Source organism: Leucopleurus acutus (assembly GCF_964270905.1).
Source record: "Leucopleurus acutus genome assembly, chromosome: 6".
NCBI classification, from domain to species: domain Eukaryota; kingdom Metazoa; phylum Chordata; class Mammalia; order Artiodactyla; family Delphinidae; genus Leucopleurus; species Leucopleurus acutus.
In genome coordinates, this window is record NC_139149.1 from 8,662,983 (window position 1) to 8,672,716 (window position 9,734).

Genomic DNA, 9,734 nt, shown 5'->3' on the forward strand with positions numbered 1-9,734 from the left:
CCTCTGCTTCTGAGCCATGTGGCTGACAGGTTGGACAGGCCTGGTGTCAGGCCTGAGTCTCTGAGGTGGGAGAGCTGAGTTCAGGACACTGGACCACCAGAGACCTCCCAGCCCCATGTAATATCAACCGCTGAGAGCTCTCCCAGAGATCTCTATCTCAATGCTAAGACCCAGCTCCACCCAACAGCCAGCAAGCTTCAGTGCTGGACACCTCACGTCAATCAACTAGCAAGACAGGAATACAACCCCATCCATTAGCAAAGAGGCTATCTAAAATCATACTAAGTTCACAGACACCCCAAAACACACCTCCAGATGTGGCCTTTCCCACCAGAAAGTCAATATCCAGCCCAACCCACCAGAATACAGGCACCAGTCCTCTCCACCAGGAAACCTACACAAGTCACTGAACCAACCTCACCCACTGGGGGCAGACACCAAAAACAACAGGAACTATGAACCTGCAGCCTGTGAAAAGGAGACCCCAAACACTGTAAGTTAAGCCAAATGAGAAGACAGAGAAATATGCAGCAGATGAAGGAGCAAAGTAAAAACCCACCAGACCAAACAAATGAAGAGGAAATAGGCATTCTACCTAAAAAAGAATACAGAATAATGATAGTAAAGATGATCCAAAATCTTGGAAATAGAAGGGAGAAAACACAAGAAACGTTTAACAAGGACCTAGAAAAACTAAAGAGCAAACAAACAAAGATGAACAACACAATAAATGAAATTTAAAATTCTCTAGAAGTAATCAATAGCAGAATAACTGAGGCTGAAGAATGGATAAGTGATCTGGAAAATAAAATAGTGGAAATAACTACCACAGAGCAGAATAAAGAAAAAAGAATCAAAAGAATTGAGGACATTCTCAGAGACGTGTGGGACAACATTAAATGCACCAACATTCTAATTATGTGGGTCCCAGAAGAAGAAGAGAAAAAGAAAGGGTCTGAGAAAATATTTGAAGAGATGATAGGTGAAATTTCTCTAACAAAGGAAAGGAAATAGTCAATCAATTCCAGGAAGCACAGAGAGTTCCATACAGGATAAATCCAGGAGAAATATGCCAAGACACATATTAATCAAACTATCAAAAATTAAATACAAAAAAATATTAAAAGCAATGAGGGAAAAACAAGAAATAACATACAAGGGAATCCACATAAGGTTAACAGCTGATCTTTCAGCAGAAACTCTGCAAGCCAGAAGGGAGTGGCAGGACATACTTAAAGTGATAAAAGGGAAAAAATCTACAATCAAGATTACTCTACCCAGGAGGATCTCATTCAGATTCTACAGAGAAATTAAAACTTTTACAGATAAGCAAAAGCTATGAGATTTCAGCACCACCAAACGAGCTCTACAACAAATGCTAAAGTAACTTCTCTAGGCAGGAGACACAAGAGAAGGAAAAGGCTTACAATAACACACCCAAAACAATTAAGAAAATGGTAATAGGAACATACATATCTTTAACTACCTTAAATGTAAATGGATTATGTGCTCCAACCAAAAGACATAGACTGGCTGAATGGATACAAAAACAAGACCCATACACATGCTATCTACAAGAGACCCACTTCAGACATAGGGACACATACAGACTGAAAGTGAGGGGATGGAAAAATATATTCCATGCAAATGAAAATCAAAAGAAAGCTGGAGTAGCAATTCTCGTAACAGACAAAATAGACTTTAAAATAAAATCTATTACAAGAGACAAAGAAGGACACTGCATAATGATCAAGTGATCAATCCAAGAAGAAGATATAACAATTGTCAAAATTTATGCTCCCAACATAGTACCTCAGTACATAAGGCAATTGTTAACAGCCAAAAAAGAGGAAATCGATAGTAACACAATCATACTAGGGGATTTTAACACCCCACTTTTCCCAATGGACAGACCATCCAAAATGAAAATAAATAAGGAAGCACAAGCTTTAAATGATACATTAAAAAAAGATGGTTATTGATATTTATAAGACATTCCATACAAAAACAGCAGATTACACTTTCTTCTCAAGTGCTCATGGAAACTTCTCACAGATAGATCATATCTTGCATCACAAATCAAGCCTTGGTAAATTTAAGAAAATTGAAATTGTATCAAGTATGTTTTCCAACCACAATACTATGAGACTAGATATCAATTACAGAAAGAAAACCTGTAAAAAATACAAACACATGGAGGCTAAACAATACACTACCAAATAACCAAGAGATCACTGAAGAATTCAAAGAGGAAATCAAAAAAATACCTAGAAACAAATGACAATGAAAACACGATGACCCAAAACCTATGGGATGCAGCAAAAGCAGTTCTAAGAGGAAGTTTATAGCAATACAGTTCTACCTCGAGAAACAAGAAACATCTCAAATAAACAACATAACCTTACATCTAAAGCAATTAGAGAAAGAAGAGTAAAAAAAACCTAAAGTTAGCAGAAGGAAAGAAATCATAAAAATCAGATCAGAAATAAATGAAAAAGAAATGAAGGAAGCAATAGCAAAAATCAATAAAACTAAAAGCTGGCTCTTTGAGAATATAAACAAAATTGATAAACTCATCAGATTCATCAAGAAAAAAAGGGAGAAGACTCAAATCAATAGAATTAGAAATGAAAAAGGAGAAGTAAGAACTGACACAGCAGAAATACAAAGGATTATGAGAGAGTACTACAAGCAACTATATGCCAAATATTGGACAACCTGGAAGAAATGGACAAATTCTTAGAAAAGCACAACCTTCCAAGACTGAATCAGGAAGAAACAGAAAATATAAACAGGCACTGTGATTAAAAAATCTTCCAACAAACAAAAGCCCAGGACCAGATGGCTTCACAGGTGAATTCTATCAAACATTTAGAGAAGAGGTAACACCTATCCTTCTCAAACTATTCCAAAACATAGCAGAGAGAGGAACACTTCCAACTTATTCTATGAGACCACAATCACCCTTATACCAAAACCTGACAAAGATGCCACAAAAAAGAAAACTATAGGCCAATATCACTGATGAACATAGATGCAAAAGTCCTCAACAAAATACTAGCAAACAGAATCCAACAGCACATTAAAAGGGTCATACACCATGATCAAGTGGGATTTATCCCAAAAGTGAAAGGATTCTTCAATAAACACAAATCAATAAATGTGATAAACCTTATTAACAAATTGGAGGAGAAAAGCCATATGATCATCTCAACAGATGCAGAAAAAGCTTTTGACAAAATTTTACACCCATTTATGATGAAAACCCTCCAGAAAGTAGGCATAGAGGGAACTTACCTCAACATAATAAAGGTCAAATATGACAAACCCAAAGCCAACATTGTTTTCAATGGTGAAAAACTGAAACCATTTCCTCTAAGATCAGGAACAAGACAAGGTTGCCCACTCTCAAAACTATTATTCAACATAATTTTGGAAGTTTTAGCCATAACAATCGAGAAGAAAAAGAAATAAAAGGAATCCAAATTGGAAAATAAGTAAAACTGTCACTGTTTGCAGGTGACATGATACTATACATAGAGAATCCTAAAGATGCTACCAGAAAACTGCTAGAGCTAATCAATGAATTTGGTAAAGTTGCAGGATACAAAATTAATGCACAGAAATCTCTTGCATTCATATACACTAATGATGAAAAATCTGAAAGAGAAATTAAGGACACATTCCCATTTACCACTGCAACAAAAAGAATAAAATACCTAGGAGTAAATCTACTTAAGGAGACAAAATACCTGTATGCAGAAAACTATAAGACACTGATGAAAGAGATTAAAGATGATACAAACAGCTGGAGATATATACCATGTTCTTGGATTGGAAAAATCAACATTGGGAAAATGACTCTACTACCCAAAGCAATCTACAGATTCAATGCAATCCCTATCAAACTACCACTGGCATTTTTCACAGAACTAGAACAAAAAAATCACAATTTGTATGGAATCATAAAAGACCCTGAATACACAAAGCAATCTTGAGAAAGAAAAATGGAGCTGGAGCAATCAGGCTCCCTGACTTCAGACTATACTACAAAGCTACAGTAATCAAGACAGTATGGTACTGGCACAGAAACAGAAAGATAGATCAATGGAACAGTATAGAAAGCCCAGAGATAAACCCACGCACATATGGTCACCTTATTTTTGTTAAAGGAGGCAAGAATATACAGTGGAGAAACGACAGCCTCTTCATTAAGAGGTGCTGGGAAAACTGGACAGCTACACATAAAAGAAAGATGTTAGAACACTCCCTAACACCATACACAAATTAAACTGAAATTGGATTAAAGATCTAAATGTAAGTCCAGACACTATCAAACTCTTAGAGGAAAACATAGGCAGAACACACTATGACATAAATCACAGGAAGATCCTGTTTGACCCACCTCCTAGAGAAATGGAAATAAAAACAAAAATAAACAAATAGGACCTAACGAAGCTTAAAAGCTTTTTCACAGCAAAGGAAACCATAAACAAGATGAAAATAAAACTGTCAGAATGGAAGAAAATATTTGCAAATGAAGCAACTGACAAAGGATTAATCTCCAAAATATATAACCAGTTCATGCCACTCAATATCAACAAAACAAACAACCCAATCCAAAAATGGGCAGAAGACCTAAATAGACATTTCTCCAAAGAAGATATACAGATCTCCAGCAAACACATGAAAGAATGACCAACATCACTAATCCTTAAAGAAATGCAAGTCAGAACTACAATGAGGTATCACTTCACACCAGTCAGAATGGTCATCATCAAATATCTAGAAACAATAAATGCTGGAGAGGGTGTGGAGAAAAGGGAACCCTCTTGCACTGTTGGTGGGAATGTAAATTGATACAGCCACTATGGATAACAGTATGAAGTTTCCTTAAAAAACTAAAAATAGACCTACCATATGACCCAGCAATCTCACTGCTGGGCATATACCCCCAGAAAACCATAATTCAAAATGATACGTGCACCCCAATGTTCATTGCAGCACTATTTACAATAGCCAGGACATGGAAGTAACCTAAGTGTCCATCAGCAGATGAATGGATAAAGAGGATGTGGCACATATGTACAATGGAATATTACTCTGCCATAGAAAAGAAATGAAACTGAACTATTGGTAGTGAGATGGATGGACCTAGAGTCTGTCATACAGAGTGAAGTAAGTCAGAAAGAGAAAAACAAATATTGTATGCTAACACATATACATGGAATCTGAAAAAAAAAAGTTCTAATGAACCTAGGAGCAGGACAGGGGCAGGACAGTAATAAAGATGCAGAAGTAGAGAATGGACTTGAGGACACAGAGTGGGAGAAGGGTAAGCTGGGACGAAGTGAGAGTGTGGCATGGACATATATACACTACCAAATGTAAAATAGATAGCTAGTAGGAAGCAGTGCATAACACAGAGAGATCTGCTTGGTGCTTTGTGACCACCTAAAGGGGTAGGATAGGGTGCGTGGGAGGGAGACGCAAGAGGGAGAGGATATGGAGATATAGATATATACGTATAGCTGATTTACTTTGTTATACAGCAGAAACTAATACAACACTGTAAAGAAATTATACTTTAATAAAGATGTTAAAATAAAAATATGACACAAATGAACATATGTACATAATAGAAGCAGACTCACATAAAGAACAGATTTATGGTTGCCAGGGGGGAGGGTGGTGGTGGAGGCTTGAATTGGGAGTTTAGGATTAGCAGATGCAAACTACTTTATATATAATGGATAAACAACAAGGTCCTACTGTGTAGCACAGGGAACTATATTTAATTTCCAGGAATTAAAGCAGAATGGAAAAGAATATGAAAAAGAATATTTATATATATGTATAACTGAATCACTTTGCTGTACAGCAGAAATTAACACAACATTATAAATCAACTATACTTCAATAATAAAATTAATTTTTAAAAAAGTTCCAAATGGCCTCCAAGACATTAAATTGAATAGGGACATTCAAAACTTCAAAAAAAAGGAAAATCAGGCCTCCTTTTTGTTTTAAAAAGCATATATATCTAATCAGCCATGCTAGTTTTGATTCAGAGGAACTGGGGGCTGATCCTCTTCCAGGAAGAGCGAAAGACACCTGTAAGTCTGACAGCAGCTCAAGGGAACACAAGGAGAATAAGTGCTGAGCTTCAAAGGCAACTATTTTGAAGGAAAAAAATAACTTATTTGGACATATATGTTATAACGTGAGATAACTTATTTTAAAAAAACTAATAGACTTTGTTTTTTAGAGCAGTTATACATTTACAGAAAAATTAAGCTGATAGTACAGAGAGTTCTATAAACACTTCCCCCTCCACACAGTTTCCCTTATTATTCACCTCTTGCATTAGTGTGGTACCTTTATTATAATCAAACGAATATTGATACATTTTTATTAACTAAAGTCCATAGTTTAAGTAAGGGTTCACAATTTGTGTTGTACAGTTCTATGGGTTTTGACAAATGAATAATGTTACTTATCAATCATTACATTATCACACAGAAAAGTTTCACTGCCCTAAAAGTCCCCTGTTCTCGACCCATTCATCATCCATGAACCCCTGACAGCTACTCATCTTTCTTGTCTCAGTAGTTTTGCCTTTTACAGAAAGTCATGTGCTTGGAATCACACAGCAGGTAGCTTTTCCAGATTGGCTTATTTCTCTTAGCAATATGCATTTAAGCTTCCATCATGTCTTTTCATGGCTTGAGAGATCATAGCTTCTTGTTGCTGAATAATATTTTATTGTGTAGATGTGCCAGAATATCCATTCACCTATTGAAGAATATCTTAGTTACTTACATTTGTGTGGTTATAAGTTTTTCAGCTCAAATGGCAAATACCTAGCAGAGCTAGATGATATGGTTAGACTGTATTTAGTTCTGTAAGAAATTGCTAAACTGTCTTCCATACTGCCTGTATGATTTTGCATCCCCAGAAACAGAGGATGAGAATGCCTTTGCTCCACTTTTTTTTTTTTTATGCGCAGGCTCAGGGGCCATGGCTCACGGGCCCAGGCACTCTGCGGCATGTGGGATTTTCCCGGACCGGGGCATGAACCCGTGTCCCCTGCATCGGCAGGCGGACTCTCAACCACTGCGCCACCAGGGAAGCCCTGCTCCACTTTTTTAACCAGCACTTTTTTTGGTGCTTGTCAATTTTTTTTAATTTTAGTAATCTTGAAAGGTGTGTAGTAATATTCCACTGTTGTTTTAATTTACAATTCACTAATGACACACGATGTCGAGCATCTTTTCATATGCATATTTGCTACCTCTATATTTTCATTGATGAGATGTCATCAGCTTGTTTGCTCAGTTTTTAACTGAGTTGTTTCTTTTATTATTGTTGAGTTTTAAGAGTTCTTTGTATTTTGGATACAAGTCCTTTAACAAACATGTTTTGCAAAGATTTTTCTCCCAGTCTGTGGCTTATCTTTTTGTTCCTAGTGTCTTTCATGGAGCATAAGTTTTTAATAAAGTCCAACTTAGCAATTTTTTCTTTCATGAGTCATGACTTTGCTGTTATATCTAAAAACTCATTCCAAAACAAGGAAACTGAATTTCTCCTATGTTATCTTCTAGAAGTTTTATGGTTTTTTGTTTTAAATACATGATATATTTTAAATAGGTCTATGATCCATTTTGAGGGTTTTTTTTTTTTTTTTTTTTTTTTTGCATATGGATGTCCAATGGTTCCAGCACCACTTGTTGAATAGACTATCTTTTCTCCACTGAATTGTCTTTGCTCTTTTGGCAAAGATCAATGACTATATTTGCGTGGTTCTATTTTTCTGCTCTTTATTCTGTTCCATTGATCAATCTGTCTATTTTTCACCAATGCACACTGTTTTGCTTACTGTGTTGCTATTGTAAGTCCTGAAGCTGGGCAGTGTCAGTTCTTCAGTTTGTTCTTTTCCTTCAGTATTGTGTTGGCTATTCTGAGTGTTTTGTCTCTCCTTATAAATTTTAGAATCATTTGGTCAATATCTACAAAATAACTTGCTGGGATTTTTTATTGGGACCGCATTGAATTTATAGATCAAGTTGGGAAGAATTAGCATTCTAACAATATCAAGTCTTCTTATCCATGGACATAAAATATCTTTCCGTTTATGTAGATTTTCTTTGATTTCTTTCATCAGAGTTTTGTAGTTTTCCTCATAAAGATTGTGTACAGTTTTTTACATGTATACATAAATATGTTACTTTCAGAGGCTAATATAAATGGTATTGTGTTTTTAATTTCAAATTCCAACTATTCAATACTGATATATAGGAAAGAAATTGACTTTTGTATATTGACCATGTATCTGCAAACTTACTGTCTTCCCTTAGTTTTGGGAGTTTTTGGTTGATTTGGGGGATTTTCTACATAAGAAAGATGGAAAAAATTTGGAACCTTGTAGACACCTCTGAGATGGCCAATTAATCCTGAAACTTATCCTATCAATGGACCTCCTGTTTTATAAGCTAATAAGTTTCTTTACTCAATAAGCTATTTTATTGGGTTTTCCCATTACTTAGCAGCAATAGCATAATCACTGATACTAGTCAAAGAGAGTAGTTTTCATTCTATGTGACCATTTTATTTAGTAAAAGCACTTTTTCTTTCAGATATTTGGAGGGGAGACTTCCTTTATCCTGAGAAACCACTTTGAGCTGTCTTTGAAGAGAAGGCAAGGGCAGGGATTTCAACTGGCCACTTGAGCTTTGAGTCCTGACACCTTGACCCTTATTTGGGCCTTTCCTCATTTCTGCCTTCTCCATTCTGCAAAATTCTCCTCCTTTCTCAGATCCTCAGTCAGGTTCTTCGCCTCGTAAAGTTTTTCCTTATGACTGCAGGGGCCAACAAACTGTTCTTATGAAGTCACTGGCAGAATTATTGTTACAGTAGACAAGATAACCTCGATGAATAAACTTGGACACCATTTTCTTATGATTTCGCACATATTTTTCTGTTTTCAGGGCTGGATACACTCCAAATGCTCTTAGCTGCAATTAACATAATACACAACTAAGTCATACAGAGGTTTCCTGTTTATTTAAGAAGGCTGGGGGCAGTCAAGTGACAGTAAACCTCTCAATAATGTTATGAAAGAGCCAAGCCCTTTCTTTTCTTTTTGCTCCACCATCCCTTGCATATTTGCTTTTTGTTTTTTATTTATTTTTTAAATTAACTTTTATTGGAGTATAGTTGATTTACTATGTTGTATTAGTTTCTGCTGTACAGCAAAAATGAAGCCAGTTACCCATATACCTATATCCACTCTTTTTTAGATTCTTTTCCCATATAGGCCATTACAGAGTATTGAGTAGAGTTCTTTGTGCTATACAGTAGCTTCTTATTAGCTATCTATTTTATATATAGTAGTATGTATATGTCAATCCCAATCTCTCAGTTTATGCCTCCCCACCCTTTCTTTTTGTTTTCATACTTGTTGCCTCATGACAAGCTAACAATGGCTGCTCTGGTTAACCTCTGTACTTCCTTTATTAGAAGTCTAGAAGAAAGGTGGTTCTGGGTTGGGTGATGTCATCACAAACGCAAGTTATGCTCTACTATCTGCTCTGCCCTTTCAGCATGTTGGCCTTTGACCTTAAGCTTGTCCCCTTATGGTTGAAAGATGGCTACAGCCGCTCCAAGTTTCTCAGGTCACATACCAGAAATGTTCAAAAGCCAGAGAAAAGAATGCTCCTCCCAGATATCTCTTT